Consider the following 27,604-nt stretch of genomic DNA (forward strand, 5'->3'; position numbering starts at 1 on the left):
AGCATGCAATGACTGGCTAGCTGGAGATGGTAGGACAGAAAACTGTATCAGCACTGTTATGAGGAAGAAGGTGAACGTTTTTGGATCGTGAAATGAGGAAGAGTCTCCCAAGGGCAGGTAATCCTTGGAGACAGGGAGAAGAGGAGAGACAGGATTAAATACAAAGGCTGTGTAGGCACAAGCAGGATTCGGGATCAAACCTACCACAAGATTAGCAAAAATAGCTGAATTTACATTGCCTATAACAAACAAATGAAGGTTGGCAGCTGGCAGCCTCATCCACAGGGAGCAGGAAAGGTGCCCTCTTGTTTTCTGTCTTCTATCTCAGGGCTCAGCTAAATGTTTCCAGGGATGCTTTATGGTTTCCAGCTGAAGGGCACAGACTGAGCTTTAACTTCCTCCTGTGGAGTGACTCCTGCTGCCTCTCCTAAAAGCTTTAGTGTCTGTTGCAGAGCTTCCTAGGCTGCACTGTAAACAGTAAATGGTTAAAAGTCAATGGGGAAAGAAATTGCTGGTTAACTAATCCTAACAAAAGTCAGCCCTTGATGATGTGCAAACTCTGAGCTGCCTGTGATGGGCACCAAGTTTTCTTTCAAAACACATGCCTGTTATTTCTGGTGCTCTTGGCTGCTGCAGTCTGGTTGCAGGTGAGGGGATCTTTTGTCACCGACTGCTGTGTGGACAGGCTCAGGCTTCAAAAAGTGGTGTTTAATGTTGTTTGTTTCTTTTTTTTTTTTTATCCTTATTAGCAGAAAAAGAAGCTAAATTTGCAAACAGAAATGATGAGAGGAGAAGGACATGTCTGCTGATCATAATTATGCTATCAGAAGCACATTGGCATAATGAAGGGATAATTGCTGACTATGCTGCGTTCTGTTTTCACATGTTTATGACAATTAGGTGTAGAAGTGGGCAGATTATCACTGATTTTAGGCAAAGCCCTGTAGTAGGTATGAAGGAACTTAAGCGCTCATAGGAAACAGCTCATCCTTTGTGTCCCACCTCTGCATTTCCAACAGGACTAAAGTCACTGATCAGCAGCAAATGAGCAGTGTGGATCTGCAGGAGTAGTGCCCAGTCACTGTAATTCTTCATGGAAGCAAAAGAGGCAAGGCAGTAAGTCCTAAAACCCTGAGAGCCTCAAACCCAGCAGGTGCCGTATCAGAAGCCTTCGTATCAACGTAGTAGCCCCTTTTCACGTGCACACAGAGCATGAAGTCTTTCACCCAAATTTAGCTTGTCTTTGCTTTGGTTTCTGTACAATGGTCCCACGAAGATCTGTAATTCTTCACCACAAAACCTCCAGTCCGTGATCTGTTGGCAGGATAAGTTCGAAGGACAACACTGAGCAGCCATTCTTCCATGGGATAAAAGAGTTTCAGTGCTTGCTCTGGTTCCAGCTCTTTGATATGACATTGAAAGGCAGATCCTTGTGCTGCCACTGAGCTGACTTGAAGGCCAGGGACCTTGAGCCTGCACAACCAGAGCCTGGTTTCTCACACTTGTTAGCACTGGGCAGCCTCCTGGCACTCAAAATGCGTGTTTCCTCCTTAATATGGGTCAAAACTGTTGAGGCGGCCTGGTTTTAGTGATTCAAGCATGTACATCCCATGATCAGTCTTATGGATTTGCTCCAGGTTTTGTTGTGCTAATTACCATCCCAGGTGGCTATGAGTTAATCAATAAGCTACATGTTTCAGGGTACACCCTGAAACTACAAATTATTACTCAATAAAGAGTGCACAGATAAAATGTATTTGATGATGTGGTAGAAATGCTTTGGTTTGACCTCAACAATTGAAATCTATGTATTATTAGTGGCCATTCACAGTTTTTTACGTTGATTGGCTTAATCTGGATTTGGGTTTTGGACATCTGGGAATAAGAAGTAATCTAAGTATTAGATATCAGGAAAAAATTCTTTATGTGAGGGTGGCGAGGCACTGGCACAAGTTGCCCGCAGAAGGTGTGGCTGCTCCATCCCTGGAAGTGTTCAAGGCCAGATTCGATGGAGCTCTGAGCAACCTGATCTAGTGGAAGATGTCCCTGCCATGGCAGGGGTTTGGAACTAGATGTTCTTGAAGATCTCTTCCAGCCCAAGCCATTCTATAATTCTGTGATTTTCATTTCCTTAGTTTTCAGGCCAGCCTGTGCTTTGTGAGTTTGGACTATCTTCCCTCCAATGCTAAAAGGAAACCTGTTTGGGTTTGGACATCTTGGAAGGAGGATACAAAGCCAGCAAGATCTCCTGCTGGTAAGGCACCTCCAACATCCTCCGGTGTTGAACAGCAGTCCAGTGACTCTCAAGTATTTCTTCCTATTTGTCACCCTCAAAGGTGGCCTTTAGCACACAGATGGCCCCTGCTCAGTGAAGTGTGGAGGGAGGCAGCCAGAGCGTGGGTGGGAGCCGTCCCCGCCAGTGTGTGACAGATTGAGGACTTTGAGTCACCACTAAGCAGGAAGCCAAGCATGTGCTCTTCCTCCCACCACCAAACCTCCAAGTTCTTTCACTCTAGAGTGCTTGCCCCTCCATGGGTATGTCCAGGCCTGAATCTGTCGGGTTTTCCATTTCTCTTTTTTCTCATGAGGCAAATTTACCAGTCCGCATCCTTCCCTTGCAGGGCGATGTTCTACCAGGGTAAAAAGAGTGGGATGGGAGAGGCAGAGAGGATCAGGAGGGTGTGACTCTTACAAAGGCACTTATGTCACCACCCATGGACACCCACCTCAGTGGGTTCAGGAGCTCCCTGCAGATAGGCAGGTTTGTGCCACAGCAGTAGCATCCATCCCATCCCTGCAGCCAAGTCCCTGTGACCACAGCAGAACACTTCCGAAGCATTACAGAGCTTTTCTGGTGTTAAAATCTGTCTTGCTGACGTGTTTGTTGAGTCAGTGTCCCACTCAGCATCCTGAAACACCGCCTGGGACTATTAGCACAATTCCTAATTTCAGCTGTGCTTATGAGCCTTCACATTGAGTTTGTTCTCTCATCAGAGTGATCGTTTACTTCAGCATAATTTTTTTTTTAAATTCATACCCCTCCCCTCAACACACACAGACCTCACAGAGATTTTCATGCATTTAAATGAAAAAGCTGAAAAGTTCCCTTTTCTCAATCACATTATGCAGCATTGCCCTTCTCTGTACTTTGTCCTATTTCAGAGCTGTCATGCAAACAATCCCAACTTAAAAAAAAAAAAAATCATTAAAAACTGTGCATCCTATCAGCCTTCTGTCTCAGCTCCTTCTCTTGCTCTATATGTGGGGAGGAAACCCTTCTTCTGCTTGCCCTCCTCTCTCACGTGTTTTCCCTTCTTTCTTAGCTGTGATCCAATATCTCTCTGATTCCCCAGGGTGCTCTGGTCTGCCCCAGTTGCCCAGGAAATGAACCCTTACTCCCTTTCCCCCCACATATATAGTGTTGACTGTTCCATAAAGCAACTGTTTTCTAAAGCATTTTAATGTGGATTTTTTTTTTCCTAAACTATTCCAGAAATGGAAATTCTCCTCTTCTGTATAATCTGACCCTGTACTGCTGGGACACCCCCTTTCCTTTGTCCGCCTGAGTGTATCTGGATGAAGCAATCGTTGGATCTTCCACCTTCATCAATAAAGTATCTGATTGGGTTTGATATTATTTCTTGCTCTCTTTTATATCATCTGAGTCAGTTTTTGAGGAAAGTTCAGCCATAGGCCTTGAACATGCATTGATTTGGGGTCTTTTTAGTTATTATTCAAGTATGATTGGTCTAGCTTACCTTAGCTGCCTTCATCATGCCAGAAAGTTATGGTCTGGTGAGTCTGCCCCTTTTTCATATCCCTGCCTTTTGATCATTTGGCTGTGCCAAACAGTTATTCTTCTGCAAGATGTGCTGCTCGGAGTCCCATGGGATTGTCATGTTGGCCACAAAAGTCCTCTTTGGCAGAGACTAAAGACTGAAAAAGAGGATCCAGCTCTGGGATTCACTGGTGGCAGGGGGACGTCAGCAGGAAGGATCATTTGTTCTTGCTCTTGGCACAAGTGTATGGCACTTGTTATTGGCTCTCCTGGGCAACAACCATAAACCAAGCCCAAACACAACTAAAAAAACCCTCCCCAAAATGAGAAAATCACTGGAAAATGAGAAAAAAAACCCCCTAATGAATATCCCAGGAAATGGAAATATAATGGGGTAGGGCTCAAAAGAGCAAAATGCAGATTGGTCCTGTGCAATGAGTATTTTTTCCTTTCTGCAGCTGGAGCTCTCGTGAGAAGATGTGGATGTTGATGTGGCTCTGGCGGGGAGTTTGCAATGATCATAGACGGAGAGAGAGAGAGAGACGCTGGACCAGGTGTGGGACAACAGGTCAAGGCTTTGGTCGGTAATCCTCTCACCTCTGATACCCCACAGAGGCTCCTGATGGCCAAGAGACTGCCTTTTCTGAGAGGAATATGTCCTGCAGTAAGATCTCCAGTTTGTGGTAAAAATAACTATCACTTACTGCACAGGCCCACGGAAAAGCACCTGCCTGGGCAGCAGGAGACTGGAAAATTGCAGGTGTGAAACTGGATGTGCTAACTTCTGTACAGAACATCCATGAATTTAGACTGTTCCCTAGTAAAACTTTGGATTATCTTGATTTTTATTCACACATGGAAGGTGAAACGGTCTAAATCTTAATGTTTAATGAGTTGGGGACTGTTTCTCAGTTTCAATAAATCCATTAGCCTCTTTGTCAGCAAGGAGTAAAGAGCTGTTTTGAATTCATGGTACGTCTGCAAAGTTTCTTTCAAAGATTTCTTTTTTTTTCCCCTCTCCTCTCATGTATCTCAGAAGAAGCCAGGCTGCCAAACTGCTCCAGGAAGCTCTTCTGAGATAGAGACATCCATCTCTGTGTACGGTCTGTACTTGTGAAGCAGAGCACAAAGCCCTTTTTCCATTTAATCCATATTAATTATCTCTTTGCAGCTCCTCTGTAGTTTCCACTCAGCCTAAGCATCAAAAACTTGTGTGGCTGCATCTTGAACAAACCAGAGCTTTTCACTCCACACCTGGTAAGTCAATGCTCCAAAAATAAAAATAAATAAAAAGGTTTACTGCTGAAGAACTGGGGCTCTCCACACTTGAACACTGCACGCCGTGGGACTGTGGACTAAGGCAGATATTTTTAGTGCCATCAATATCTCCTGGAGTTGATATCTCCCAAGACAGATGGTTGTTTCCCACAGAACGTTGTCAAATGTTTGCTCAGCCAAGATCAATTTTGTTCCAAGTCCTTTCCCACCTTCTGGTGAAATATATTTCACTTGCCAGACAAAAAAATTAAAGAAACAGCATGAAACTGTGCCACTCCAGAGGGTTCTCATTCCCATGGCTCTCCTGTGTCCTTTAGCCATGTGACTGACATCTCTTTCTGTGCCTGGGGAGGAATAATAGATGCAGTCATGGTGTGAGCACGATGCCAAAAAAACAGGGCTCAGGTCTCATGGCAGAGGCTGATTTCCTGTGAGACCTACAAGTCACTTCTCAGCCTGTCAAAGGGTCTCCCTGCCACACTTTGCTGCTAGATCTCCTAAAACCAAAGGAATCCTGAGCTCTCCACCTGAGCACCTCAAATAGATCTTGTAAGAAAATGAGGTGCAATGTGGAAGGAGGAGCAGAAGCCGTGCTGAGGGGGAGTCACAGAAAGTCTGAGTTGTGTCCATTGCTCAGCAGCAGCTGCAGCATTTCTTTCAATGACAAGCCCATGTGAGCCAGGAGACATGGAACCCCTTCGTGGTGCCTGCTCTGTGTGGATTTTCAGCTGAAATGACAGGGGGCAAAGGACTCTTTAAAGGGTGGGACCGAATGTGTCTATTTTCTTTTCCTTGCTGGTTGTTATTTTTAGCTGAGCCTGGATTGTCACAGTGTAAGAGACAGAGCTGGTACTATCCGAAGGACAAGCTCCCTTATAATGCCTGATTGTTCCAAGTGAGAAATTACAGCAGCCAGTGCCAGCAGCAGCTTCTGAAATGTGATGATGATTCCTTCCTGTTGCGTTTTAGCTTGTTGTGGCTGTGTATCTGAAAATTGTTAATATGGGGTTGTTTTGTAGGACGTTGGCAATCCAGGATCAGCAGGGTATTTCTCATCTTTATCACTTCATACATAAAAATAATTCTGATTTAGTTTTGTAATTCTAAATCCTTTCGAAAATGGTATGAAATCAAATTCATTCTTCTGCACACTGAAAGGTACATTGGACCATCCACAATATTCTTTCCATGTTGATCTATAATTTTCACTATTACTGTTTCAGAGGCAAGTCAGGCTCTCATTGGAAGGGAAATCATTGCTATGATGCCCAAAAATATTTTTCATCCTTAATTTTGTTCTATTCACATCAGCTGGACTTCTTAAACAAACCTATATCCTCAGACTAATTTTGCAGAAGAGGATTGTGGATGGAAGAAACGAGCTAGTCTTGGTATTGTACTTCAATTTTGAAATTTGCCTGGGATTCATTAATATTTCACTCCTACATTCGCTTTAGGACTACATATTCCTGACTCTTAACTCATGTAAGAGACACTTTCAGCCTCCTCCTTCCAAATGAGCATCTTCACTGTTTTTAAAATACCACATATACAGAAATATATATTACATACATATATGCCCAACTTATCACTAAATTGTTAACCTGCAGGAATCACTCTCTGTTACCTGGCAAAGTCAAGTGAAAGCCTCTATATAAAGCCTTTTCAGATTGGGGCTCTAATTGCCAATATGGAGTTTTTCTCTATGACAACCTATCATTGGAAGCAAGGTTTGCAGTGTCATAGTGGCTCCTGGGAGAGACTAGATGTGATGGGAATCAATAATTTGGTCTGCAAGTGGGTTTGGGACAACCCAATCCCTACCCTTTTATAAGAGGCATACTTGTGCAAAGAGAAATAAGGGGAGTGCAACAATTCCACATTAAAAAAAAAAAAAGGAAAACCAACACATAGAAAAACTGTGTGTATGTGAAAGATGGTGATGTTTATTCAGCCTTATTTTATCTATATCATAGAATGGTTTGGTTTGAAAGGGACCTTAAAGGCCATCCAGTTCCAAACCCCTGCCATGAACAGGGACACCTTGCACTAGACCGGGCTGCTTAGAGCTTCATCCAGGCTGGCCTTGGACACTTCCAGGGATCGGGCAGCCACAGCTACTCTGGGCAACCTGTGCCAGTGCTTCACCACACTCACAGGGAAGAATTCCTTCCTAACATCTAATCTAACCCTGTCCTCTGTTTGTTTGAAGCCATTCCCCCTTGTTGTATCACTACGTGCCCTACTTAGCAGGACTTCTCTCCTGCCCTTTTGGGGAGCTTTCTGAGCTACTTTAAACTGTAAGGAGAAAAAAACCTCTTTCTTTCTCCTTAAGAATATTCATAAGCAAAAGCCAAGCTCCTGCTTTACATCTTTGTTCTGGAGTTTGTCTCCCAGATACATTAATTCACAGAACACAGGTGGAACATTTTCATTGTTAAGATCCAAATTAAGCTGTCTATCCTATAAAGGATCCCCCCTGCCTGAAGCAAAACAGAACTGTTAATGCATTTTTTATAAACAATGCCATTAAAGATGCATGAAAGATGTGTTGTAAATATTAAAATGGAATTATCACTTTTTTTTTTCTTACTCCATAAAACATAGCACAAAAATCTCCAGGTCAAATTCCTTCTGATGCAAATTAAGCCAGACCCTTTAAATTTCAAGTCTTTTGCCCATTTCCTTTACTACAGTATTACAGTTTCTGCAAGAGCTCTGAAACAGCCCTGGTTAAGTTGTTCACAAATGTGGCAAGTTCAGTTGTGGAACTATGCAATAGTCAAGCTATAAAAACACTTGAATGTGAGCAGAGCAATTACAGGGAACACGTATGAATATTTCAAGAGATGTTGTGGTCTCCTAAACCTGCTCCCTGATCAAGGCAGGTTTGACATGTAGCTGCAGGGCTTTACTTGAGGAACCCTCGAGAGCCATGTTGGCCCGAGGCTGGGTGCAGGCACGTTGCCTGCTAGGCTGTTATCCCACCTAGTGGCTGCTCTCCCTTCCCACAAGACAATTTTTTTCCCCGTGATGTCAGTGAAACCAGTCAAGGTTTGATGTATTACCCCAGTTAGCAGTGCATGTGCTCTCACATTGCTTAGTCAGATGGTCAAACCCATGCCCTTGCCGTGAGTGCGTTACACCAGGGACAGGTTTCACGCTCAGGTGGGTGTTCACATCATCTAACTTTATACATCAAATATAGATGCCTGTTTAATGCAGCCAGCTTTGCAGCGGGAGTGCTCTGCAGCACCTCTTACTTATATAATCACAGAATCATTTAGGTTGGAAAAGACTTTGAAGATCATCGAGTCCAACCGTTAACCCAGCACTGCCCACCACTAAACCTTGTCCCCAAGAGCCACACCTACATGGCTTTTAAATACCTCCAGGGATGGGGACTCCACACCTTCTCTCGGCAGGCTGTTCTAATGCTTGACAACCATTTATGTGAATAAATTTTTCCTAATATCCAATCTAAACATTCTTTGCTGCAACTTGAAGCCATTTCCTCTTGTCTTATCACTTGTTACTTGGGAGAAGACACAGACAACCACCCTGTGTCTGCCTCTTAATTTGGGCACATGAGATAATGTGAATAAGCCCTTCCCTGTCCCTGATTGTAGGACCAGCTTAAGTTCCCCACAGCCCCTAAGGGCAGTCACAGGAGTGACTTTTATCTTCCCTGCTGTCGATAAGCAGGTGCCCACAATAAACCTTTGCAGTGTCCATCCACTTCACCAACACTGGCCTGACTGAAACCAAAAGTAAAAATGCCATTGCCTTCCAGAGGAGCAGGTTTCAGGCCAAAATTTTGAGTTGGAATCACATGAAAAACAATCCATGGAAACATATTTTGATGACAACAAGAGAAAAGAGGACTTGCCAAAGCACTGCAAGAAATTTCCTACAATTGGACAGGGATAACATTAATGGTAAGTCTTCAAGACAGAGTTCATTGTGAAATCCTACGTTGCTTCCTTCCATCTTTCTCTTTGCCCTTCTCTTTGCCTCTCTATTTCTATGCCACATTTTGCTCTGTTATAACTTTCCAAAAGTTGTTTCATTATCAAAAGAAGTGAGATGTGTCCCTGCTTATTTCTTTAAGTCCCTGCAGTCCTTAAATGCATGACTTGCATTGACTGGTTGGTCCAACTTTTTAGATTGACTTATCTACCCAGAAGAATCACTTGATTCCCTTCATGGTCTGTTTTCCCTTGTTTTGATGTCAGTCTTGCTTTGTGGGAAAGAAGAACTTAAGAGTAAAGGCAGCTGAAGTTTTCAGCACGTGCCTGAAGTGTGTCCACTGCTCACTGCAGAGATTTAATAATGAAAGTTACCCCAGAAAATTAATGATTAATCTTAATATTTTTCTACAGAATCAATGAATCTTCCTCAAAATGTAGAACTGTAAGAATTGTTTCCATGTGTATTAAAAAAAAAAATCACAGAAAACAATACCGTTTTCCTGACCATCATTTTTACTAAATAAGTCTCAGTATTTAATTTCTTTCATTGAACAAAACACAAGAAAATTAATTGCTTCAGTCTACTGACATTCCCACCTGTGCTGTCTTTGCCAGTGCACTGGAAGAAAATTTTCCCTAGAAAAGTGAAAAAAGGCGCAGAAAGCTTGACACACACTTTCTTTTTCTTTTCCTGTGCTGTATTTTTTTATAGATCTATAATTTGGTGATGAAATGCATTTACCACCAGTACTATACTCAATTTAACAGTCAGCTCCTTCACACAGGAACCTGTAGCTCCTTTCTCCCTGAGCTGCTCGCTGCATGCAGCCAGGGAAGCTGTTTCCCAAGGCTCCCAATTAGCTGCCTACCCAAGCTGTCTTTTCCAACCAGATCAGATATTCAAGATTCCCTTCATGTCTCCCTGCTACACTTTAATTTACATTTCCAGCAGTATCCTCTACAAGTGGTCTGCCACCTGGTTGTACCATGGAAAGGTTTGCTGGATCAGGGAGCCCATTGCGGGGTGCAGGGAACCAAAACTTCTGCAACCTCCAAATGCTGCAGCTTTTTGTCTCCAATTTTCCTAAGGCTGAGGGATGCTCATGCAGTCCATGGATGAGAGGCCTTTCCATGACACAGTGGTCCAGCAGGTCAGTGTCAGGGCACAGACATCCCTGGGAAAAAACTTCAAGGAAACAGTTTCTCAAATTTCTACTACTGTGTCTCATAATTCGTGTTATTTAAGACTTGGGGCAGTCACTCACTATCTAAATCTTATTTCCAGACAAAATCTGGTAATGAATTCCCACTTAGCTGATGATCAGTTTCCAAAAATAATTGCTCTGGAATTAATGATGCAGGGTGAGGTTTTTTGTTTAATCACTTTATACTAAGGTACACCAGAATTATCAGATCAACTCTAACAGGATCTTTTGCTGTAGCCTGAGATCGTAATCCTTGGACTAAAATGAAAACATCACCTTAAACCTGCAGCAAAGAGCAGCTTTATGCTTGTTACAGTTGATCCTCCCTGCAACAGGGAGGATCAACAGCATATTTGACCCTGTATTTTGAAACAGGGTCTTAAATATACCTGAAATGCAAAGAAACAGGAGGAGGAATAATCTTCTTCCCTTTGCCTGTTCTGGAAGGCAGAGGGGAATTTCTCTTTGCACTCAGGACACACACTTGTCCTGTGCTGTAAAGAGTTCATTGGTCTAGTTTCTGTGTAATGTGACTGGAGTATAAAAAGGGGGTTTGGTGCTTTTAGTGTCTTTTCTTAAGGAAAATGAATTTCCAGGCTGATCCTCTTCCAAAGTTCAAGCCAATGCAGCGTCCAGGCACAGGAGTGGAACACACATAGTTATCAAGATGTCTGTATTTTCATTAACAGCCAAGGAAAGCCATTACAGTTCTGAAACACTCTGCTTTTGTCTTTTACAGAGATCACTTAGCTGGAGATAACTAGGGAGATGCCTGAGAAAAGGAGCAATTACAGGTAATCAATAATCCTCAAATGGCAGCAATTAAAATTCTGGGGAAAAAAATTATTAAAAAGAAAGCAGGCAAGGTAATGGCAAATCATCCATCAGCCATTCAGAGAGGTTTTGCAGATCTCGACTTGAAGAAAGGAGGAGTTTTTAATTAAATGATCATCTGAGGACGCCATTGATCCTTCATGTGTGACAATTTAGAATGCAAGAAACAGCTTTGAATGGCCATAATCGTAAAAGATGCGTTTGTTTTCCCCCAAAATGAGCCCCTTGCCTGGCTATGTAAAAGAGATGATTCTGCTGAAACAATACGTGAGAGCTCTCTGCTTTTAAATGGTCTAATTTCCATCTCCTTTAGCTGAGTCAATTTGGTGCAGTAACATATGTCTTTGTTTCCAAATAGAGACGTCTGTAGACAGCATTTTCTGTATAACTTTGTTCCCTGCCCCAAGAAGTTAAAACCAATGAATTAGGATTCCACAGGGGTCGTGTTTCCATGACAGGAGGAACTTGAGCAGATTGACTTGGGAAGCGCTTTTTCTCAGCTCCAACCGGGGCACAAATTCCATTTTTAGTGGTTCTCACCAGCCCTTTGGAGGCTCAGCCCTGGGGGTCCCTCCATGTCTTGAAGGGGCAGCACGGGTGTTGCATCCTTAGAGTGGCACCAGCTGCTTTCATAAACAATGGCTCCTTTGGGCTGGCATCTCTCAAGACTGCTCAAGCGTTTGCTCCTGCTCCCTGGTGAGGAGGAGGAGCTCCCAAATCCCTTGACCAGCAGCTGGCCAAGGCTGGGGAGAGCTGGGGATGAACTCAGGGCTGCCCAATCTGCCTTGTTATGTGACCTAAGTGGCCTCAGGTGGTGGGCTGGGATGGCTGTGGGTTTTTTCCTGTGTGGGAGGAGTGTATCTTTGTCTAGCCTGAAGGCTCACCCATGTTGCAGGGAGCAAGCCTGAAGTAAGTTCTTTTGTGCTTTTTGTTGTGTGGAGTTGTTTTGAGGTGTTTTTTTTTTTAGCATTTTTGCCTTTGTGGTGGTAGAGTTGATGGTTTGTTGGGTTGGAGGACATTAACTGCTGTGCTTGGAACTGGTTTGCCAGGAAACGTGAGTGTAACCTTTTGTGTGTTAAAACTAGAAAGACTCGCCTCTGCCAGGGCTTTGTATAACTAAAAACATTGTGGTGGTGATGATGTTTATGTTGGGCTTGATTCCAGAGTTGTGCTGTAGGAGGCTGGTGCAAACGGGGTTGGCTAAGGTGAGGGACTGTGCTCTCTGTCTCCCCCCCCCCCTCCCCGAAATCCCCTGAGAGACAAATAGTGGGTTAGAGATCTTTTCTCTCCTTGATTAAATATCTACAGATGTATTGAAGCTGGTGAGACTGCTCACAGGGGAGAGATTAAGTATTCATGTGAGCAATTGCAAGGTGAGGCGCTCGACCTTGCTCTGCCTCATTTCCCTGCCCGGCTGTACAGCAGAGCAGTTAACACGACCTGCCTGTGTCGGAAAGGAAAGGTGTTTGCAGTGGCTGTCTCTAGTCACCTTGGGGCATAAAAGATGGTATCTTTGGGGTCACATTCAGCTCTTTTTCTTGTAATGTGCACCTGCATTTGGGGCAGCCTGAAGGAGATATTATGAATTGCCATGTCTGTCCCCTTCCATCCTGGTGATTCAAACTCATGGTTCCCAAGCTTTGCCCAGGGAGCAGGTCCTGCTGTCGAGGTGCAGGCAGGGCTTACAAAGCAAGCACCTACTCTTCCTTTCCTAAATAGATCCAGAAGCCCTTCCTGCAGTATTCTTTTCCCTGAGGGCTCAAGCTGTGGGGCTACCTCAAGGTGCAGCCTTCACACCAAAATCAGCACACCTGAACCACTCATTTGACCAGTCCAAAGGCTTTACAATCAATATATGCACTGGGATGGGTCCAAGCACTGCTTTGCTGTTCATTCCCTGCTCCTTTAAATGGAAACCTGTAGATAATTTTTCTGAAAGAGCACTATGTGTTATTAATCAGCTGGGAGAGGTGAGAGAGCTACTTAAAGTGTTCAGTTTAGTCTTGTTTTTCTTCCTCCACTCTGTAACAGGGCAACAAGCTAAACTTCATGGTGCAATGGTGGTAATTTAATAAGGGTTAATAAAAAGGCAGCATTTTGCATGAGAGTGGATGCCCTGTAATGGATGTCACACCTTGGCTAGTGCTTGGCCTCTTGCAAGACATTTGGGCAAGGGAAAGCTCTGCAATAAGGCCAGGCTGGCTGGTGGCTGGGAGGTGTTTGAGAGGAGTCTTCCCTTTAAAGAAAAACATCCTCATCCTCCCTCAAGTACCCATCACTGCTGATGCACAGGTTACAAAACATTAATGCTTCTCTGCTTCCTGCTTTGTCACAGCACACAGCTTTCCAAACACTAAATTTGAGTCCCATATTATGGTTGTAGGCAAGAAAATGTCTTCTCTGAAGACCATGACCAGCAGTACTTTGGGAAAAAAACAACCAGAAGATGCTCTTTGGTTTTTTGTTTTGCTTTGGTTTGGTTTTTTCCTATAAGGTTTCTGTTGGACACTGTGGTGACCAACCACTGAGCATTCCTCTGTGCTCTCTGATTTCTCTCATTCCTGTATGTTTCTGAGGAGCAGAAATGGAGCCACTTACAAACACAAACTGATAAAAAGAGGGACCTCTCTGTGACAGCTGATGTCCTCATCTTTTGAGTTAGGTCAGACTAGTAATTAGAAGACACTTTTCTTTGTCCTCTCTTTGACCAAAAAGGAGGTACCAATGTCTACATCTTAAAGTAACAAGAGCAACTGATCCTGGTTGGCTCAGATTCCAAACCATGTAAGTGCATGTTTAGCCTTAAGGAAACAAAATAAAATACCTGAGATTTGGGGTTTAAAATAAGTGACTTGCTTGACTATGAATCACTAATGGAAGTGAAGCAGAAAGGGTGTGTGACAGGTGGCGGTAACACTTCCATGGAATTGGCCTTGTTGGAGAAGCCAAATCTGGACTAGAAACTCTGAGGCAGCGGTTGTATGCAAGGATGGATTCCAAACAGAGGTAAATGAAGTGAAGAAAGCTCTGCTTTCAGAAACAATTGCTCTGCTTTGTGAGTCTGCTCGAGGACATCTCTGGTGGTAACATCTCCTTGGGGTCCTTGGAATGCCAAACCCTCAGGACCTGCAGAGCATCTCCTCACCCCTCCCTTTTTAGCAGGACAGAGGCAGGCTGCTGAGGAGCTGCTAAAGCTATATCTAACTGGTGCTTCAGTTCATCCTTCCTTCCCTTGGGAGGAAAAAGTTTGCTTAAAGATCACCCCGGGGGCTGTAGCTTGGATCTCCTGCAGCAGGAGAGTGACTTGAGGCATTTATAAATCCCTCCCCACTTGCCCACATCCAATGTGTTGGCCCAACTGCCCTTTGGTTTTTTCAGAGAAGCTCAGAAAGACTCAAAAGGCACCAAAAAAATGATGATACTTTCCACTATGTGGGGTTTCTTTTTTATAATCTCTGGATGAAGCCCAAGATACACTCTCAGATACAGCATCAGCGATGCTCCTGGGCTTCTCCTCTTCCTTTCTGCTTCAGTGCAAAGGTTAAAGCAGGTGCCAGTTTTGCTTATAACAGGTTTAAAAAGGAGCAGAACTCAATGGAAGCCTCACCAGCATGCTTTGCTTTCCCACCCAGCAGGGATGAGCCGTGTGGCAAATTGTTTGTTAAATTGAATCTTGCGTTCTGCGCTCCAGCAGGAGCAAAACAAGAGGTGCCACAATTACAACTTCATTCCCTGATTACCTGCCTCAGCATGGCAGCAATAAGCATTCACAATTTGTCCCTGCATGGCCAATTCATCTTTAAACTGAAACGGCATCTTAATTGTAACCACTAATAGTCAGCTTCAATCAAAAATCACTGTGAGCCGCTCCAGCTACACTGGCTGAGGCTCCCAGCACTCACTTTTGCTGGTTAAGGGACTCAAATGAGATCATTGTGGGTTTATTTATGTATATGATCAACAAGGGGAGGGGGGGACTGGCAGCCATATAAACTCGGGGGCATCTTTATCACTTGGCATTAAGCTGGGGAGACAGGTCAGCTGGAATTTATGAGTTGGTGCGTGCGGCTCCTTTTTACAGCTTTTGCATGATTTAGGCAGAGCTGGGGCTGTGGATGGAAAAACTGAGGGAGGGAAGGGTCTTGGGTTTTGATTTTGCAGTTCCTGTTGATGACAATAGCCGTAAATTTCAAGGTATTTTGCAGTGAGGCTGCAGCTTTCAATTACTGGTGTAGAGATGCAAGTGTCAGCAAAGCTGAGTGAGAGCAAGCCCTTTTCCAAGGCAAACGTTTGGGTGTGAGAGTCTGCAAAAATTGCCTGATGGATGTTAAATCTCTTCCTGGTTTGTGACAGACTGAAATTAAACCTGCAGGCTCTTGGGTTCAGCAGCTGAGGGCAGAACTGAACAGTTTTCTTTCCTTACAAATCTTGGGGACGTTCTTCTCTCATAAGTAGCGCTGACTCTCAGGGAGCAGCCAACCTCCCAGGGCACCTGAAGGTGAAATGCATGTGCAGGGCCCAAGCTGGGTACCCCTGAGGGTGGCATGGAAGCAATATAGGGCCACCAGAGCCCAAAAGGATGACACTTCAGCAAGGGCTTCCCTAGCCTAGAGAGGGACCTGTACCTGCTTTTCTACCCCGTTAAATCACGCTGTGGATCAATAGCAGACAAATGACTCTGGTTGCCAGTGGCTAGTTTGTGAGATTTTTCTTTATTATGGCTTCAGCTGAAGTGCTACCGCAGAGGGAGAAAGTTGAGACTAATCTAATTTCTTTCCTAGGTGATAATTACCCAGGTATGTAAACCCTGAAAATGAGGGCTTTTTGGTTACGCTCCTCCTATTGGAAGATTTCAACTCCCCTTGTAAACTCCTAAGTACAGCTCAAAGGCTTCAAAATTACTGTAGCAGTGAAGAACCTCACAGGGTAACCGAAGGGGAGAGAGGATGTGCTGGAAGAGATGGGTCAGTGACTCCACAATTGCTGTATGGCCCTGCGGGGCACAGGAGGAAATGGCAAGTGCCGGGGGCACAGCAAGCCTCAGCAGGAGGCGGGCAAAACTCAGCTCCTAATTCCTGTAGGTGCCTCAATGTCCTCTCATGTCAGAAACAAGGTTTTGAGAACTATTAAATGGTGTTTCTTGCTCTTCAGCACTCTAGAAGGTTTTCCCTAAGTGCTTGGTTGACCTCAGGGAGCAGGAAAGAAAAATGTTTCTGGTACCACCCTGAAGGCTCAGGACGAGCTGCTTCCCCCTCACATGGGTGTGCAAACACCAGCATGCACTGCATGGCCTCTCCCCAGCTGGGGGTTCCTGCTGCTGCTCCTGCATGGCTGGGAAATCAAAAGCACTTCCACCAAATAAATAAAGCTGCTCTGAGGTTTCCTCCTTCCTCTGCCTGCCAGCATCTCTGAGGACAGATGATGTTTAACCGCTCTGTTCTCTGCCGTTAACGTCATTCCTCCTTTTTGTGTGTTTGTATTGGTGTGTGCTCTGTTTTTGCTGTAGGAAACTCCTTTCCTTGCTCCTGCACGTGTTGCCCCTTGCAGCTCTGCTTCCTTAGAATGGTGTAGCTGTATCTTCCTTCTCTGCTTTTCTTCTTTTTCCCGTACTCCTGAATTACTTAATATAGCACCCAGTTCCCCACCTGCCCCTGGCCACAGACCTTCAACCTGTTTGCTGTTAGATGCCCCATCCCTGGAAACATTTTAGGTCAAGCTGAACAGAGCTCTGAGCAACCTGGTCGCTGCCTGTTGGAAGGGGGTTGGACTAGATGGCCTTTAATGGTCCCTTCCAATCCTAACCATTCCTTGGATGGATTCTAGGACTGTCAGGTCCCATACACTGGACTGAGGGAGATTTTACTTGCAATATCCATGGGTTTTCAGACTTGGGGCTGAGGTTCAACTGCTGGTGCTTTTTCAGAGCAGACTAGATGAAGGTGTGATGCTACGCAAAAGGCAAAAGAATTTCATCGCCTCATGCACGTGTTTCTGATGCCAGACACACCAATAAACAGAAGAAATGTTGGATAAAGACCAGAGGAGTTTGCAATTAACACATTAAACAGATTTACCAACTGTAGGATCAAAAGTGGAGTAGGAAGTGAAACACCCCTGCGATGTGACCACGGCTTTGTGTTGGTGATTTGATTTATGCTGACAGTAAAGGCCCATAGGAAACTGATGCTGCCTTGTAAACTCCTTCTCCTTTCATGTAAACTACTTCCCACAGTCTGGCACCAAACAGATAATTTCTCTCTCCTTCTTGCCTTTTTGTAACAGCATAATCTTCAGGATCTGATTCCTGCCTTTGCTGTGTACTCACTCACTGCTAAACAAACTTCTGTACGTGTGCCAGGCAGTATTTTGTTGACAAAAATTACTTTGTCAGCAGAATTATGTGTATGTGCCTGATGAAATGCCTTCAAGTGACAGAATGCTTTTAGTCACGTGAATTTACTCAATTAAATTATATTGGGGTATTAAACGAAGAATTTCATCAGACTCCTTCCTCTAAGGGAAGAATTTCATTGATCATCTCTGAAGTTGGACAGACCTGTGCAGTCAAATGTATTTATTTGATGAACAAGCCTGTCATGGCCTTAAAATTGCTGCAGCAGGACACAGACTCTGAGGGAGTTTGTATTAGGGGCTTGAAAAACAAATTGATGTGGTGGGGTCAGGACTGAACCTTCTCTGAGATGTAGCACTTACGTGGGACTTAGTTTTTGCACATCATGTCTCTGTGGTCATCACCACAAGGGGTGAGATTTTGTTCCCCATGTGACTCTCATGATAGGAAATGTGGGTTTGGCAAAAAAAAAAAAAATTTCAGACACCGGGAGAAGAGTGTCAACATCATGCAAAAACCAGGATAATCAAATATTGCAACTATATTGGGGTTTCCACCTTTTCTTGGAGACTTTTCTATTTCATGGTCAACTTTCCTGAGTGCTTTCCTAGGGCAGGCTTAGCTGCTGCTCTGTGGGTAGTAATGCTAAAGCAGGGACGGGCTCTGCTCGTCTCCTCTGCAACGCCTTTAACTTTCTCTGCTCAGTGGTAGAAGAAATATGGTTTGGGGGATGGAAAGAAAAACAAAAACCTTGCATTTTTTTGTACCCAGAGAGGTGACAGAGACTAAAAATGCTGCTTGGTTTTGTTATGGTTACTCCTGATGATGTGCTGTTATCTATTCTACCATAGAACCCCATAACTTAATCTCTTGGGTCCTTCTATAGCTGGATGGTGGGTGAAAAGGGATGCCCAAGCAATCATCTCTGCTGGGAACTTACATACAGCTATAATAATAATAATAATAATGATCCAAATTATTATTCCTGGTGTGTCTTTGGCTGTGTTCAGACAAGGCTCTGAAAGCCTTTCAGACAGAGGGATAAGAAGCGATCCCCTGTTCAGCCTGAGTGTAAGGCAGTTTATTTGGAGCATTACTCTGCTTTTTCACCAGAGCACCAAGTTTGGAAACATCAAGGCACAAGGGTTGTTTATATGCTGGTTACTCCTCAGGTGGCTGCAGAGTCAGGGTAAAGCCACCTGTAAATTCACCCGTTGCTGAACTTTCTGGCTTGTGACTCTGTGTCGCTACTTCTAATGAGGTGTTCTTTTTTTGGTTGCTTTTGTTTGCTGTTTTGGGATGGGATTCCACCCAGATTCTCAGTGTGGCCCTTCTCAGGGACCCTGCTTTGTGTGCACTCCTGTGCATTTCCTCCATATCCTTCTCTCTGGGACACACGCAGAGACTTTGCCCATCTCTCTTCTCCGTGGTGGCCAAGGGCTGTGCAAGCAATTAATGCATTAGTTACTTGTTCCCTCTCTAAACTGTGAGGCAGTATTTTTATAATTAAAACATGAAAAATGCCTCCAGGTATGTTTGTGAAGTCAAAACCCCACAAACTATTGAGGAAAGACCAATGTATATATGGTGTCAGAGCTAGTGCTGCTTCCTGTTAGAGTGGGGGTTTTTTCCCCTTTGCCAACTGATTCATCTCTTAAATAAACACCCAGCGTTGAAATTAAAGCACATTAATATAGCTGATTTGTAAATAAAAAGGAGAGTTAGCCAGACAGAGCAGAAACATAAATAGAGACCAAATGTTGTAATCTAATGAGAGACGATGCTTCTGTTTAGAAAAAGACTCTTATCCTCCTGCACGGTTGTGGTAATGGTGGGTAGGCACACGGGCTGCTGGTATAGCAGAAATGCCATTGCCTAATACTGCAAATGTTGAGATAAATTTGTTATTTGAACGTTCATCAGTTATAAATAGCATTTTGAAGGTCCACAGCAATTACCCACTCGAAGGGTTTTCCTGGAAACACTTGTCAGAAAAGTTTATTTTGGTGAATTGCACTGCAAATTATCCTTTCAAGCCCGGGGGAGAGGAGGAAGTCCAAACTTCCATTACTTCCCCTGAAAAATATCCGAGTGTGTGGAGGTGGTTTGAGGTTTTAATAACTCTCAATATAGAAACAGAGAGGTTCTGGTCACAGTAATCTGGGGGACGTGGCTGAGCGTTGCTGCTCCCCCGGTGACAACAGCTTGTGGATGGATGTTAGGATAGAGATTATTCAGTAGGATGCACTTGAGCCACACGGGGAAGAATTAATTGACACCTAGATGCGTTGGGTAGGGACAGTGACACCATATGATGAATGGAAGGCGCAGCAGTGAGAACAGATGTACGGCTGGAAGGACAGCGTGATAAATGTGCAGCTTGATATTTACAGTGCCTGGGAAAACGCTCCCGATCCCATACCGGCTCAGTAGCTACAGTCGTGTTTGAGTGGGGTGGTGACTTGATTGATTTAATTAGCTCTCATTAATGGCATTGAAGGTAGTTCAACAACAAGCAAAGGAGAGTCGTGCTGAAGTGTTGCATGTTAATTGCTCGATGATTTGTGTTATGGGACGGCTCTTTTGCATAAGTACAAATTAGACGGTTAGTTGTTTGGAAACACTGGTGTCGATCCTTGCTGGGAGCAGGGGCTGTGAGAGGTGACACTGCTGCATTGTGCACCTTCCCCATCCCAGCACAGGCTCTCTGTGCCCTGAGTAGGTTTATAGCCTCCAACGAGGTTCTGGCTACAGCCCGCAGAGCTCCTTCCCTTGTCGCATCCCTCCCTCCTCACACGAATAGGAGGAACCTTACAAGTCAATATTCTCATTAAAGCTTATAAATTATTCTTTTGATCTACATTGACTCTGAGGAGTTAGCAAGCTGGCCCAGGGAAAATTAAAATAGCCCCTGAGGCTATATTTACACAATTTTTAATTTTTTTTTAATCTTTCTCATGATAGCATTTTCAAATTCAATTTGGTACTCTTAAACAAACTGCAAAATGACAACATTTGGTCAAACAAGCAAATTTCCTTCCCATATTTATTATTCATGTAAGATGTAGCTAAACTTGATATTGCCTGACTTATGTGGGAGTTACCTGTCTCTGCCCGGGACTTCACTGCTCTTTATGGCTCTCCGTGCTGATATGGAGACCTGGCATTTTCCATGCCCAGAGTTTGCCTCAGGCTGAGCTCTTTGGAGATGTCAGACAAAGACATCTCCAAAGATCAGGACAGGGATGAGAGAGCACCTCCTGTCTGTTTAGTAAACTAATTGTAAGAGCTATTTACTTTCCTCTTGCCTGGGTGAGGAGGGGAAGGAGGCTGAGAGCAAACACAGAAGATGAAAACACGGGGAGCAGTGGTACCAGTGTGGCATTGCCTAATCCTGATGTGCCTGGAAGGGGGAAACTGAGGCAGATGATGGGGGTGGTGGCATGTCCTGCTGGCATGTTATCACCAAGGAGTGAAAAAGTTACAGACTGTTGCTTTAGAGTAGGTTAAACTCATCTGGGCCAACCATCTTTCTGGTGTTGCATTTTCTTTGTAGATGTTGCTTTAGTGACCTTAGGACTGTTTAAAGGGGGATTGTTCGTGGGTGGTGTTTGTGTGCTGTGAACAGAAACCACAACGGGGCACCCACCCCAGTGGAGCAATTCCCAGCCCTCATCACCAGAGGGCTGCAGCTTGGTGCAAGTGCTTGTGAAGATGGTGTGTTTGTCCCCTAAAGCAAGGGTAGGGCTTCATTCTGGTCTTCAAAATGTTTTAAAAGAATGGGAATGAACAAGTCTGTCTTGCCTTTGCCATTTCTATGTGAAAACAAACATATTGGATCTGTGCATGTATAGAAGAGGTGCATGACCACACCTCCATCCTTTCTTCAGGAGCCTTAATGCTTGATAACATTGCAAGCAGATCTGATTTTATAAGTGAAAGGCTGCTTTTGACTCCAGTCCTGCCAGACACAGACTACTAAACCTCTGTGTGAGGTTTTGAGTCCCTTGATCTGCCTTGCTGCAAACTGAGGAGAGCAAAGATGTGCCTGCCTCTGCCAGCACTCTCCAACTGCAGAGGCAATGTGAGCTGATGCTTTCTGAAAGGCCGGAAAGGACCCAAAAATGCCTTTCTCAGATAAGGATTTGATCCCAACTGTGAGCACATGGGCAGAAATACATAGCCTGGTTGTACTCGCACATCATGACTGGATGAAGCCCAGAGATGCTGTGTGCTGGATTTCAGCGCTGAGCGGGGTCTATTCTTTTGGAAGCAGTTTAAGATACCATCCTCCACAGCTAAGGTTTCAAGCAGTCCAGCCATAGGGTACTTGGGAGCTGTTTACAGGCTGGGCTCAGTGTCCCTTGCCCACACTGGATGAGCTGGTTGCTCTCTCTGCCTGTCCCAGCCTTTGCCCTCTGAGGGACAGTGGTAAATCACAGCTACTTGCTCCAACTGCAGGGCAGTTTCATATGTATGCACATGGGAATGGTTTATGCAGGAAAATTAACTGTACAGCTGTCCTGGCTCATGAGGGCCACTTTAGAAATAAAAAGCAGTGTTTAGGAGCTGGCTCAGCTGTCTTCTGGCAAAGCTGTTCCCAGTGAACAGCACATGCTGCTGGATGACCCTAGGGAAAATGTAAGCTGTCCTTCCCAAAATAACTGCTTTCCCCCACCTTTTTTATTTTTCCACCTTTCTTCCATGCCTGATACTGCATTCAGAAGTAGTGGGAGAAGCAAGGTGTGTGCAATGGTGTGTGCTTTCCATGTTCCTAGAAAGCCAGGGCTTTCTGGACTGGAGACTATGTTGTGTTCAAGTCTTACCTGTCTTGTGCTTTTGACTCTGCAACTTTCTAAATATATCATGGGAAGCGTTTTTGTACTGTGAGAAAGTGGCTTCTGTGGGCACCTTGGACAAGCTGTTATTAGGCCCAAGCCAGGAAACTTGAGCTATGGTGACAGAGCTGGTGCAGGCTGGCGAGGGGCATTTTAGGGTTGTACCTCTCCACATCCAAAGGGACGGTACCTCCACCTTTGCACGAGGTTTGGGAGGAAGACTGGCTGCCACCTCTGTGGGAATCAGAGAATGTAGCCATTTCATGGGCAAGAAAAGACATGAAATGCTACTTGTCTTGATGGCAGAGAGGAATCAGGTTCTGCATTTATGGATGCAGTGTGGAATAGTCGCTTCTTCTGTAAGTTATACCTTGTGATTAGACAGGTCACTGAACTCATTTAACCCGTGGCTTTGGCAATATGATGGCATTAAGAGAGGGCTGAGAAAAGAGTTTCTCTCCTTGAAGAAATTCGTAGTTGTTGACCTTCTCTTTTGCCCTGAAGGAAGGCAAAGAAAGATGAAAATGAAGAGGGTTTGCAAAGGCAAAACTCACTGTGGTTTCAATTTATTGTAGCCTTTTTTACTCCATCAGGTTTATTTGATGTTAAGATTAAAGTGACTCCAGTAAAATAAATTCCACAATTATTTCCCAGAGGTTATGTCCGTTGAGTGCAGTTTTTCAGAGGAGAAACCCATGTGACTGGGAAAATTCCCACTAGATCTTGAGACCACCATGTTATCTCTGCTGGGAAGGACAAGGAGGCCCCAGCGCTGCCTCAGTGTGTCAAATCCTGTGGCTGCCCCTACAGCAATGCCATGATCTGGGGTCAGCTGAGTTTTGGGATAGGAAGGACAACTGATCAACAGGAACGAGGAATCTCTCCCGTTTTACTATTTCAAAGACTAAGTGCTTGGTATTATTAAGAGAGTTTTGTCCATTTTTACTAATATGACCTTTTTTGTGTGTGTAAAACAGCAGGATTTCTGCACAAAATCCACTCTGGGAAAGAACTTGAAACTTTCTGGGTAACACAGCTGAGTTTCCTGAGGTGTAACCGTTTCTCAAACAATTCTTTTCTAAAATACAGTCCCTTGGTTTATAGATTTGATGAGGAGATAACATAGTGCAGAAGGCTGCTTTACACCCTGTGCTCTTTCTACACCCAACATAAATGCTATGCTTTTCCTGAAATTGTCTCCAGCCCTGTTCAAATTCTATGGAGAACTTGTTTTAATAATAACTAGTCTAAAGCAACAAATTTTATTATCTAAGAACAAAAGGGACCCTGGCTTTTAAAATATACAACCTGCCCATGTGACACATAGACACCCTCTTTGAGCAGGAAGGGAATGAATCCTGTACCTCCTGACTTGGTGAAGGTATTTGAGAAAGACCTTGGCCTTTAATATTGTTCAAATACTTGTATTAAAAGCCCTCCCTTGATGTTCACAGCTTAGCAAAATTCTTTGTTGCTGCTGTGGAGGGAGGTTTTGCTCATCACTTTGTCAGCTGTACCTGGGGAGCTATTAGCAGTTTTCATTTAACCAGAATTTAGGCTAAGCAAGTTGCAATGGTCCAAGCATAAATATAAAACAGAAGTTGTTGAGAGCTGGTATCATATTTTTGGGATGGATAGCTGCAATAACTTCATTTCTGAAAGGAATGTGTGTAATTGGATAGAAACTCAATGAACAGACAAGCCTGGGTGAATGGTGCTTTTCGACAGAATTAGTAAAGTCCTTTGGCTGTCTGCAGATGAAACCATTAAAAGAAACCTGTTTGAGTAAAAACCCTTCATTTCCACTGTTATGCAGGAAAACCTCAGGGGACCAAAGGTGTATGTGTCTGCCTTGGCCTGCTTTCTCCTGTGAATAGGAAGGTCATTTCTGCAGCGTGTTCTGTCCTTCAAAAGATGACAGAACTTCCCCTCCCTTTGAAAAAGAGGGTAACTGGCCTTGAGAATGAAGGTGACTTCTCCCAGGCTGTCACTCACCTAGTGCTGAGGCTCCATGCTCTGGGGGGGTTTTTTATCTTTTATTTTATAGGACAGTGAAAATACAAAATCCAGACCTTACAGCTAAATAGCTCTTAATTAGATATGCAAGGAGCTGGCTAAAGGGAGTATTTTGCCTTGTGAATTTGGCTGGATTTTTTTTCTAACATTCTTATTCGGGTTTTGGTTTGGTTTTACCTCAAGTTCCTAAGTTTAGATGATGATGATGATGTGTTTCCCATGTGAATGGGTTCCTAACAGCTTTACAGGATTAATAATAGCCAAGCATGGAAGCACATGGTTGGAGCAGCACAGAGGGAGGCCAATTGAAGAGGGAAGAAAAGCTCAGAGCTGCAATTCTACAAAATAGAGTCCCCTTTACATTGGGCCCAATCTTCCTCTTCAGGCAAAGGTTTTCACTTGCTACAGACACAAATCTCAGCTAATTCTTGCTGCTGTGCTACCCATTTTATCACCGTGGCAGCACTGATGGAATTGCTCAGCAGTAGGGCACATGTCTTCTCGCCAGCCTCTGCCCCAGCCATCAAATACACTTTTCCCTTCCTCCTACAGAGCCTTGAGCCACTTAAAAAGGGTCTGAAAGAAATTCATGTGGTGCTGAGCTTTGACAGCACTGGAGCTGCTGTACTCACCAGGTGTTTCCCTTGTGCAAGCAAGAGCTTTTTGTGACTGTGGAGGAAGGGCAATTAATTTTCATCTGTCATTCCTAGTTTTAGCCTTTATCCCAGAGTTTTAGGAACAAGCACAGCTTCCCAGAAAGAGTCTGCTGTTTGTAGCATTCTGTGTGATGCCCTCGTGTCCACACAGCTTCAAGTGACTGAACCTGCCTTGGTTTACTGGTTTTGCTCCAGAGAATGTCTCAGCTTTCAATGTGGCTCATTCATAGATTTAGGGATAAAATACTGCACCAAACTTATTCAGTATCTTCTGATTTTTACTAAGCCTTATTGCAGTGCCCCCTGTACATAGATCAGAGCTGCTTAGCCCCGGGTTAAGTCTTGCTGGAGAAGTGCTCGATCAATGAGAAAAGTGGTTGGTGTCAGGGATGTCGACAGGTAAAGGCATCAGGCTGTCATCGGATTTTTTGACTAAGGAAAGATCCTTGTTAGGAGTGCTCTCTGAGAGCACTTAGACCCTCATTGCCCACTGTCAAGAAGCCAGCTTCTGGATTAAGGAGGTGACAAAAAGGCAATTGAAAATCACTGCAAGGCAGGGGTGTGTGATGGCATTTGCTCAATGCAGCAGTGCTGTCCTGCAGCAAACAAGGGGGGAAATGGTGTTTGCTCTTGCCCTCACAGCAGGGTCTTTCTGAGCATGGCAAAGCTCATAGTTTGTAGTAATTAATGTACTGTTAGCTTGTTGTTACTCTGGTCATCTAAATGTCACTGCTTCTACCCTCACTGATCTTTTCCACTTAGAGAAGCCTGGAGAATGTGAAAATGAAACTTAGAGGTGCTTTATAATAAAAAGGCTCATCAGAGAGGAGGTCATTTACTTGGGCATTTGAGGTGTGTGTAGATGGAGGGTTGGGTTTTCCCCCTAAGCAAATGTATGCTCAGATCTGTTTTGAAAGAGGCAAACAGAAATGCTTAACTTTGGTCAGCACTCAGAAATTTCTGGCTTTTCTAAAGGTAACATGGCTTCCTAAGGCAGATGGTTATTCCCAAATCACATGGTAAAATGAGCAGGTGAAGAGAAGAGCACTCCATCTACTCTGGTAAACAAAGGAAAGCAACTCAATGCCAGGGCATGCAGAGGGAGCCTGAGCATTTTGTTGGGATCATGGGAACACACATCTTTGGCTCTGCTTGTTTGTAGAGGCAGCAGCAAGAACCATGTGAATCCTACACGTTTCAGTAGCCAGCATAATTGAAATCTATGATAAAATGTAAATTAACAGAGGGGAAAATGGTCCTTCCTCTTCCATCTGAGGTGTTTGCTTCCATTTTATTCAAGATGATTGTGAAGAGTGGTCCTGTCCCTCGAACATCCCTCTCTAACACCAAGTACAGGGTGAGAGCCCAGTACCCTTGATCCTGATAAACTGTAACCTCTGATGTTGTGCCAGAGAAATGTTTCTGAAAAAGGAGGTTGTTTTTCACAATTTATGTATATGTGTGTGTGTATATATATGTATTTTTAAGACAATTGTGATTAATGTTGTCACAGAACCTGCAAAATTGCTCCAGTGAATGGCATACAGTATCGGCTTGGGTTTGCTTGTAATTAAGGAGCCAATGCTGTTAATTGGACACATAAGTGGTAGGCCCTGATTTGACAGTGCATTTGTGAATCCCCGTGTGTGAGACATTCCCAGGAAGCCACAAAGAGGATGTTCCCTTGGCTACAGAGGGATATACATAAGCGCTTTTCTGGAAAGAGGCCATCAGGAGTCAAGGGTAGGGACTGGCAGAAGCAGTAATAGAGCAGTAAAGTTGCTTTACCTAATAGTCTCACTGAATGGGATCCTAATTTCGTGAACAACAGTAAGAATGGGGAACAGGATGTTTACACCCAAAGGAAAGGAGTCCCGTGTGTATCTCAGTAGAGACAAAGGCCCAGGGTGATGGAGTGGATTTTCTGTAATTAATTTTTTTTTTTAGCTTGCTAAATGTCTTAATCTTGTGGGATAAAACCATCTTGCGTGGCCAACTGCTGGTGGATTCTGTAGGAGAGGTGCAAATTAAGCTTGTTCCACGTTATTTACTGGAAGAGCAGAAATCTGTATTCTGTTATTCAAGCAGCTTTTGTCTTGCTGTGAGGCTCAGAGAGGCTGTGAGCAGCGTTCAAGAAACTGGCTCTAAGGGGAGATGTCTCATTTTATTGGTTCCATTTGAAAAATTACATTCCTTCATTTCCTCCAAAAAAGAGCTGTGATCTCCTTCTCCTCCCACTCGTCACTTGCAATATAGCAGCTTTGTGCAGCATGTAATCACAGTGCTGGAGCAATAATACTTCGTCTAGACCTGCAAGGGGCCTTCAGCTCCCCAGAAACACGAGGGAACTGCAGTCAGAGTTTTTCTACCAACATGCAAAGACACAGCTCTCTGGAGCTCAGGGGATCTCAGCCCAGCTGCTGAAATAAAGAGACTTCTGAGGATATACATATATATATATTATTTTTTTTTTTTTAACCCTGCAGGCTGGAAGAAATGGCATCCACAGCTAGTTATCCCTTGGGGGGGGTGGGGTGTGGAGAGGGAAAAAGCTGAAGAAGAGAGTTAGGTGGATGTGTCACTAAATTAATGTACCTGCTCTGCTGTGGGACAGTCACATCAGCGTCACTGCTGTCACCTGGCATTAAGTGAGAATGAGTCTGTCACACTTCATTT

The sequence above is a fragment of the Chiroxiphia lanceolata genome, chromosome 3, assembly GCF_009829145.1.
Source record: "Chiroxiphia lanceolata isolate bChiLan1 chromosome 3, bChiLan1.pri, whole genome shotgun sequence".
Lineage (NCBI taxonomy): Eukaryota > Metazoa > Chordata > Aves > Passeriformes > Pipridae > Chiroxiphia > Chiroxiphia lanceolata.